Source organism: Bactrocera latifrons, unplaced genomic scaffold, assembly GCF_001853355.1.
Source record: "Bactrocera latifrons isolate USDA-ARS-PBARC rearing strain unplaced genomic scaffold, ASM185335v1 scaffold_186, whole genome shotgun sequence".
In the NCBI taxonomy this organism is placed as follows: Eukaryota; Metazoa; Arthropoda; class Insecta; order Diptera; family Tephritidae; genus Bactrocera; species Bactrocera latifrons.
The window spans coordinates 465,226-475,084 of NW_017535363.1; the positions used below are offsets into that span (position 1 = coordinate 465,226).

General features: G+C 36.0%; 1 protein-coding gene across 4 annotated transcripts in view; it reads right to left on the reverse strand.

Moving 5' to 3' along the window:
• Positions 1 to 9,859, reverse strand: part of LOC108967392 (protein unzipped) — a 106,175-nt gene that overhangs the window by 94,269 nt on the left and 2,047 nt on the right. For all 4 annotated transcript variants that reach the window (XM_018930770.1, XM_018930769.1, XM_018930772.1 and 1 more), the window contains exon 2: positions 7,714 to 7,873. The gene's annotated coding sequence lies outside the window, so the exon portion shown is untranslated. The remainder of the gene's footprint in view (positions 1 to 7,713; positions 7,874 to 9,859) is intronic.

The window sequence follows — 9,859 nt, forward strand, 5'->3', positions numbered from 1 at the left end:
GGCATACGAAGGAAGTTACACACATACCAAGGCACATATATGTATGTCAGCCGTAACGGCACAAGGACAAATGCGCTGGCTTGTGAAATTCCGTGGCATTTCGTCGGAAAGTAGGGACAGGACGCAAATGCAGCACGGAAGTATAATTTCAAATCAAATAAATATTATTGCGCTCATGAATATGCATGGTTGTTAACCAAGCGTTTATTGAGTGGAAATTTTCGGAATTACATATTTGCAGGGGAAAATAATTAAAATATTTATGAAACTAGTTCATAGTCAAGTTTTCGATTGCATGCTGGTTTATATAGACAAATGTGACAAATATGAAAAATGTGAATATCGAAAAAACTGTTCATGCTTCAACTATATATCCACCTACATATAGGAGATATAAATTTTCGAGCGACTTGTCAGAATCAACACAAATGAGGAAGCCTTCCTGAAGGGGTTAAATACAGTTAGAAGTTCCATAAAAATCATTTCTTTTTATTTTATTTTTTTAAAGTACATATATTTAGGAATACACATACAAAATTCCAAATCGTTCCGGTGAATATTTTCGAAGTTCCACGCAAATTTTGAAAGGCATTGCATAGCGCGTGGAAGTGCATTTCAACAAGGAATCCAGTTCAGAGATATTGTGGTTGGTAAAGCAGTGCACTGTCGGCAACTTTGCATCAGCTCCAGTTTTACGCTTCCTTGACCACTGCACCGTCTTCGAAGCGGAACTGGCTTCCATATAGGTAGCAGTAGATCAACTGCACCGGAGCACAACCTCCTTCAGAGCGGTGAATATCCAGTCTGATAGTAGACCAACGATATTAACTTTGAGTTCGCTGGCTGTGCGCTGAAGATTAGTGCAATTGATAAATCTTATCCCTAGCATCAAGTTTCTTTCATAATTTGACTTGTTTTGATGTCTGCCGACAGTGGTATCACAAAAAACTGACTACAAGGTCAATGAGTTTGCTAGGACGGGTACTTCAATCTCAATAGCTGGGAACGGGTTGAAGCTCGGTTGGCATCTTGATGTTCACTACTGGGCTTCTGGAATTCAGGCCAAATCGGCAGGCTTACTTGAGTGTTTTTTTAATCGTCAGAATATTTTTCTATTGGGACAAAAGTGGTGATAAAACCTACATTCACACTGCGTATTCTTTCACACATTCCACTAATGAAATTCAATATTATTAAAATTCATACCAACATGGAAAAAATCCTGAAAGCTTTCATTTTACAAAATTGTTTTACAAAGTTTCGTATAATCTATTGAATTTAAATGCTTGTGACTTAAAAATTGCAAACAAATAATTAGAAAAAATATGAAGCTTTCACAAAAGCTTTCAGCATACTGAATAATCAGAAAAAATCGGTAGGATTCGTTTTTGTAGCAATAGTTGTCATAAAAAATAATTAAAAGAATAAGTACCTACAATAATTAAGTTCAGAAAAACTCCAACACAAAAACTTTTAACACTTTTTGTAAAGTTTTAGGTGTAATCAAAAGATGATAGTAATATGTTTATGTGCAATAAAAAAAAATAATAGAATACACCTCTGAAATTTATAAAAAAAAATTCATAAAAGCTCCAATAACAAAGCTTTCTGCACTTTTTCAAAAATTTCAAGTTGTAGTAAAAAAAATCAGTTAATCAGAAATTTGAAATTAATAGAAATATTCGCGAAAGCTTAACCCAAAAGCTTTCTCCACTTGAAAAGCTTTTAAGTTGTTATCAAAATAAATCAATAATAAAAAATAGTTAAAAGTAAAAGTTCAGGCACTTTTAATAAAAATATTCGTAAAAGCTCAATCTCCAAAGCTTTTATCATTTTAAAAAACTTTTAAGTAATGAAAAAATTTTATGATCTGTAATACTTCTCTATATTCTATTCAATAAAAATTTATGAGAATTTTGATTGTTTGGAAAGCTTTTGTTGTAAACAATTTGTGATGGATTGTTTGTTTTGTGAAACTTGCTTAAAATTTTATCAAAGCTCTCATAGTCTTAAACAAATTTGAATAACTCAGGGCTCTAAGGAACACCACTTCTCTTTAATTAGCTTTAAAGATTTTTCGGAGCTTTCAAAACTCTAGCAAGCTTTCAATAATAACAAGTTCTTAACGTCTAGTCTATTTATATCGACATATCTATCTACCCAATTTGTTTACGCAAATCATGAAAATATTTTTTTTGAGTAAATTGCGTTTTCATTTTCATTTTAACACACTGGTACAGGTTGGTCCAAAACCAGCCGCTAATTTCGGTACACACAACCGCACAGCCAAAACATAATTTGTCGCATTTGTTATGAATCAAATATTTATGTACAAATATTAGTCTAAGCTTGTGCTGAGACGACTTCTTATTGCCATAAGTATTGCTTTTCTATTTCTACCTTTCACTTATTTATTTATTATTTGTGACATCAGCATGGGCCGCAGACCTTTGTTGTTATTGCTTTTTTGTTGGTAATTCCATTTAGCATGCCTTTTGTGTCATACTTTTCGTTCTACCCACACATTGTGAGCCACCGAACTTAAGTTGCTACCAAAGTCAATGCTGATGCATGCCACAAGGCAGGCGGTGGCGGCGGCAGAGTGACGCCAGTGTTCACAAATATGAGCAAAACAATAGTGAACAAATGTTACAAAAAGGCAGTCATAAAAACAAACACATTTCTATATGTGTTCAGAAGAGCACATAAAAACCGGTGGTAGACGCGGCAGCGACTGCTGGAGCGCCCATTTCGCTAAAGAGATCAGTCAGCGGCAAAAGGCGGCGCGCAAAACGAAATAAACTTCTATAAGAGTATACAAAAAATGGCAATTGCTGAATGCCCAAACCAACCGAATGGAGGTGGAACAAATTTAACAGCTTACAAAGCCAACAACAACAACAACAGTTTCGAAAAGCACAAAGTTAAGAAACGTGCTGGCAGAGCTGAAGCTCATTCAGTTAACCGTGCAAAATTCCACATGTTCGCTATGCATGTGTGTGTGTGATCGTATTTGTGTTTTTATAGGTGTGTGTTTGTGTGAAGTCTTCAGTTACGCTCTTGTTTTCATTACCAAAATTTGGTACATCTGCCTGCATGTCAATATGCCGGCACTAAACAGCATGTGTGCTGTTGTTGTTTTAGGCAAGTCGCACAACTTTTTCGAAATTTTTTTTTCGGGGCTTCTTTATTTCAACATTGTTATCGCAGACGATTTTAGCATGCGAATTCGCTTTCTGCAAGTGTTGAATTTAAACGAGTTCGAATTGTTGATTATTCGCAACTTGATAGCAGAGTTTTGTACTGAAAGTGGATAAGGGTATTCATTATAAAAGATAAAGTTTATGCCAAAAGTGGTCGGGCTTACTAGTAAAATTTGGGTGAAGAGATTTGTTTAGAGAATTCGATTAGAGATGATTTGTTTCGAAATTGTCAGTTTGTATGGCAGATATATGCTATAGTGGTTCGATCTGAACAATTTCTTCGGAGATTATAGCGTTGCCTTGGATAATAATTTATTTTTCCCCGCTCTTTTGACATTTCTCGTAACTAAGGTTTGCCATTTCACCACGAAAAGATATACGAACCAACAACGAGTCGAAATTATTAAAATATTAAATTTTTAAGAGCGCTACGTCCAATTTATGGTCGTCATAATCGACCTGTCAGATCAACAATTGAGCGTCTAGTGTAAAAATTTGAATCCGTAGTCACATTCTAAAATGTTCCCGTGCCAGTGAGACAAAGAAGAAGTAAATAAATCGAGAATATTGCTGCCGCTAGCACATTAATTGAAGAAGACCCAAATCAGTGTCTCACACGTCGTTCTCAAGCTTTGGGCAAATTTTGCGAAAAGATCTTGGCCTTCATTCTGACAAAATCAAATTGACGCAAGAACTGAAGCCGATTGACCACCATAATCGTTGTATATTTGTGTATTGGGCAACGACTTGAAAATGATTCAGATTTTCATCGAAAAATAAACTTCAACGATGAGGCTCATTTCTAGCTGAATGGTTTCGTCAATAGACAAAATATGCCGTATTGGTCAGGCAGCAATCCACACGTACTCCATGAGTCACCATTGCTACGAGTACCAAAAAAATTACGGTTTGGTGCGGTTTATGGGCCGGCAGCGACATTGGGCCGTAAATTCCGTTAAACTAACCTTACAAAATGTTCAAGGAGAGGTTTTCTATTTCTATATTCTTTTTTGGGTACTATAAAGTGATTTTTCGTTATTTTTTAGTTTATGGCGGCCAGTGAAATTTAGGTTCCCATAGCAGAATTAACAAATTAGAATGTTTTCCTGATAAAATTTTGATGATTTTTCTCAGCTGAAATGAAGTGCTTAATATTATATGATATCAAATTCATAAACTATAGACTTAATGCAGAAAGAAGTTTCTGAAAATTGTAGAGAAAGAAAAACATTCATCGTAGATGGAACACATCGGAAACGAAAGATAGAATAACGAGCATTAAGGGAAAAAGTATTATACGGGCGATCTGTGGTGGTGGAAAAAGAAGTAGATGGGCTTCATTGAATTTTTAAGGGTTAAGCATGGCTTAACGCGATTTCCGGCAAAACTATGAGTCCTATAGAAAAGAGTTGCATGGCTATGTTATATATTATGAAAAGGTCAAAAGTTATTATACTTTTTTCGCATAGCCTCACAATTATTGTGAAAGATTCACATAACAATCTATGATATCAATGGAACAATGGATCAGATTTGAAGAAGTCTAACCAATTGTGGTAATGGAATTAAGTAATGCTGACGAGAGTAGAAAAGTAAAGGAGACCACAGCTTATAGAAAAATCAATAGAACTCTAGCAAAAACCACGCCAAAAACATCTAAGCATTTAAGAGTAGACTCATCCTCAGTAATCTGCGAATTTAATTATAATTGGGTAAGTACTCGTATATAAATAAGTGAAGAATATAATAATCACAAAACAGTGCAAAAAATACAGCTGCTCACCAGCTTAATAGAATAGTGAAGTATAGAATATTGAATAATGCCTAACAAAATCCGCTTTTTATGTTGTAGCTAAAACATACAGAAAAATATTTATTCAATGTACGCTCAATTAAGTGGACATTTCCATTAACCGTACAAATTGGCCGGTCCCAAAATTTTTTGATGTTTAGTAAGGACAATATATTAGGCGGACAGAAGGGCTGGTTCCGCCAGTATCCGCTTAAAGGGCTATACACGTCTACATATGTATATACGCCACATGTATCGCAACAGTATTAGCCTCATTTGGCAACTCAAACGAATTAAATTTATTCCATGTAATCATAAATCCGAAAGCGCCCCAAATACAAAATCAATAGCACGCCGCCAATATGAATTTCGCCCGGTGCGGATGGTACCGTAATTACAGGATAATTTCAATTTTCCACGCTATGTAATCTCTACGACATTTTCATTGCGTCTGCGACACATGAAAGGGTGAGTTACTTACTTTGCGTCTTACACAAAGGCAGGAGGAACTTCTTAAGAAACTCGAAGCAAACACTTTTCGAACTATTCTATGGCTTTGTTCACTTGCGTATATTTCTCCCTTTTCCTTGGGGGCATTAGAGAGAGCGCTTGTCACGTGCATACATGCGCCCTTCAACAATTGCGCTGCGTAACGAGTTTTGCTTCACTTGCCGAAAAACGGAGTATATCCCTCGTTAGTCCGCACAGAAAACGAAAACAGCTACGCAATATTTCCGGCTTTCCGCTTGCCCGCTATTTGTAGTTATATACACGCATATATGCATGTAAAAATTATATTTCTCAACTTTTTTTGCGACGTCTTTTATTACATTTTATTTACACAAAGCGGTCCTTGTTGCTCGTCAGACGGCCGAGGCTGGTTTTGGTTGCCGAACTTTTTGATTATGTTGCCTTGTTTACACGTACTCCAACTCACCGTTGGAGCAACTGTCGGCTGGCTGTCAACTTGCCGGCAAGTCTGGCAAACGGTGTTTCACCCGAACCGCAGCCCGAGCTCCAGCCCGCCGCCCCAAAAGTGTGTCTGCCATGGCGCTGTGTTGCGTCTGTGACATTTTGCCGCATATCCTTTGGGAATACCTGTGTTTTTACGCCCCCGCAATTGTGTGACAACACGTCACATACAAACGGAGAGAGAGACGAGGTTTTACAACTTTACTTGCCTCTGCAAGCGCATCATATTTACGACTATATATTTATATACCACATAGAGTCAATGGTTATATTCATATATATACATATACCATATATACACACAACCACATATATAGGTTTGTATGTACTTGGCGAGGTTAACAACACTTGCTGCACTTACATGCTATTACCGTTAATTTACCGAGTCTGCGAACACCTGTATGCCCTTGGCGCAGCATAAGCGCTCTAATATGGTCTCTTTACGTGGTTTTCTGCCTTCACATCCGCTTTTGCAATTTTTTTTTTTTCCGTTAGCTCTTGCACAATGTCGCTTTAATTCAATCGATTATTGTCACCTTCGTTGCTTCGGTGGCTCGTGGGCGGTACTTTTACTATAGTTATGGTTTTGTAAGCTTAATTAAATTGTAAAAGGGTTTTATATATTCTTTCTTATTCTTTTTGCAATGTAATCTAAGTTCCTAAAGGGAGCATTTTCAACGGGTTCGCCAAGACGAGCAAGAATAGTACATCGTATAAAAGACGAGCCTACCTTTAACAAACATATATAGTAGTTGCCGACCCGGTGTTTAGTGATAACAATGAGAAGCACATACTTAGGTATCTCCGGCGTTCAAACACACTGTGTGAAAGACTAAAGCACACCGTCAACAAACTGATTTTACTTACGAGGATGGTTTCAGGTCAAGAAAATCAACAACTGACCAGATATTCACTATACGCCAAATCTCGGAAAAGACCCAAGGAAAAAGAGGGTCGTCACATACCATCTCCTCGTCGATTTCAAAGCCTTTTTTTTTCTTTTGTTTTTGACAGCACGAAAAGTAGCTGCCTTTATGCAGCGATGTCTGTATTCGATATCGACGCAAAACTAATACCAAAACCTCCGTCAAGGTCGGAATGGACCTCTCTGCTGCAGAAAATAATTCGAGCTGCAGAGCTGAATAGAGCAGGTACAACCTTCTACAAGAGTGTACAACTGCAGTGGCCGAGACCAAGACGAAATATCTCCTGCCATCAAACAAGCCGTCGTCGCACTCGCGAATTGGCTCCCACGTCACTGCAGACAGTCATAACGTCGAAGTCATAGTTAATTTCGACTAACTTGAAACCAATATTAATACCAAGTACAATTTCGTTCTCGAAATCCAACGAAGAATAACTCTTGCCAACAGTTGCTACTTCGGCTGTAGGTAATGAGAAATAATGTCCTCTGTCGACGAACAAAGACCAATTTCTGAGACTGTGATATTGGAAAGGTATTAAAACCAATAAGACATAGGACCCCATAAAACTCTTAGGACGTCAATCGACAATTTTTCATTCTGCTTTTTTTTTTTTTTGACCGTTTATTTCAAAAATCAACACGAAATTTTTGATAAATATTCACCATAAATATAATTTAATTACTCTAATGAGTATGTAGAACTAAGAGGGTACCTAAATGACCCCTGGATACTTTTTGAGTGAAAAACCTGTGATTGTCTCTCTCGATCAATAAGATGTAATGTTCTTTATTCATAGTAATAATAAATAATTTCCACTTACCTCTAATAACTAGAAAATACGGGTTTCAATACACGTCCAACTACTGGAAAATTCCTCAGTTTGGTTTTTTCTTTTCGCAAAAAAAGTTTCGAGTTTACGACAGTTTCATTATAAATGCGCAGCAAAAGCACTTTATTACAGTAATTGAATGTTACAACAACTGGCACAAAGACATAAAAAAGGTTAATATTTAGATAACAAAAACAAAAACAAAAAGTGGCGTTTTAAGTTTTGGTTTTTACAAAAAAACACAAAAACACTATGGAAGGAGACGGTTCTCATTTAGAATATTCAGCATAAACACTTTTAAGGAGAGAGTTGAAGAGAAGACGTCTGATATAAATATTTTATGTACTTGTTGCTGTATTTCTTACATAAATGTTTCATGTACTTGTTATTGTATTTTTTACATAAATATTTTATGTACTTTTTGTCGCATTTCCTTTACTCATATTTTGTTACTCTATAATAAATTATTCAGAGCACTTAAAGCGGCGACAAAGCCAAAGCAAAATGAAAAGCTCACTTAAAATGCTGAAAAACCAAAAGTTCGTAAAAGCAAATTGAAATTAAAAGGAAAACAAAGAAACAACAAAACCTTACAGAAAACGTTTTTTGCAGCAGCGCCACAAAACAAAAAAAAACAAAAAAGGCAAGAAAAGCAAACAAAATAAATAAATGAGTGGCGATGCGTTGTGCGGCCAATGCCCCGAAGTAACCGCTGGCAGGAAAATTTTTCGAAAAGGATCAACTACAAAGGCGCGCGACAGAGTGCAGCCAAATACGTGCACAATAAAGTAGGACGCGACACCGCTGCCAACAGTTGGGCTGACCAGGCTGGACGGACGGCGTGCAAGCAGTAATTGAATGGGGCGGCATTTATACAGGGTGGCAAGGGCGCGCTGTACAAATATGAACACACAGCCGCACGCGTGTTGTTGGTTCGACCGGTGCTTACTCGCGCTCTGTTTACATTATCGAATTTTATGCTAAGTACAAAGTAAACGAAAATTCTGTAATTTGTTAAACTTTTTTCGCTTTTCGGCACCGGTCTGCAATTACTATATGTGCGGAGAGTGAACTAGTGTGCTGGCAATTATGTATGGAAAATCAATATTTAGTTGAATTTGCTGACAAAAATACGTGTTTGAGCTTATAGAGTTGAATAATTTTGATGTCATATGATCAACTGAACTGCTTGTGAACTTTTAGCCACTGGGTGGATATATTTTATATACAATTTGAAGGATTAAACACAAACTAGTCTCTCAGTTTAAGAGATATCGATCTGAAATTTCACAGAAGTCATTTTCTCGTAGAGAAGCTGCTTTTTTGTCGAAACGTTTAATATTGGATAACTTTAGCATATGGCTGCCATACAAACTGAACCATCAAATTTAAGTGCTTGTATGGAAAACTTTTTTGTTTGGCAAGATGTCTTCACAAAATTTGACATAGAGTATTGCCCAAGATAAGACTATAAGCTCCGAAGAAATTGTTCAAATCGGTGCACTGTTGCATATAGCTGTCATATAAGGTGATAATTAAAAATCGAGTCCTTGTATAAAAAACTTTTTTATTTGAAAAGATATCTTCACAAAATTAATCACTTATTATTATTCACGAAAAAGCTTTAATCTCACTATAAATTGTTTATAACGGACCACTATAACATATACCTGCCTTATAAACTCACCGTTCTAAATAAAGTCCTTCTACGGTAAACTTTTTTTTCTTGACAAGATTTCATCAGGAAAATTGGCAGAGATTATAAACCAAATTCTTGATATCGCACAAATATGGCATATAGCTGTCATAGAAACTGGCCGATCAAATACTAAATGCTTGTATGAAAAAATTTTTTTTTATGATATATATTCTCGAAATTAGGGACGGATTATTATCCAGAAAAGAATTATAATCTCACAATAAATTGTCTAAAAGTGACAACTGAAGCTTATAGCTGTCGTACAATCTTACTAGTCAAAAGTACCTCTAAAACACTTTTACAAGTACGCTTGTGTGGATCAGAATTTTTAAAGATATTTGATTTAATTTTCGTTATTTCTATATTTCTATTTAATTTATTCTATCCATCTGACTGAAATAATAAATGTATTTTGTTGTGTTTTTTTTTTTGTATTTT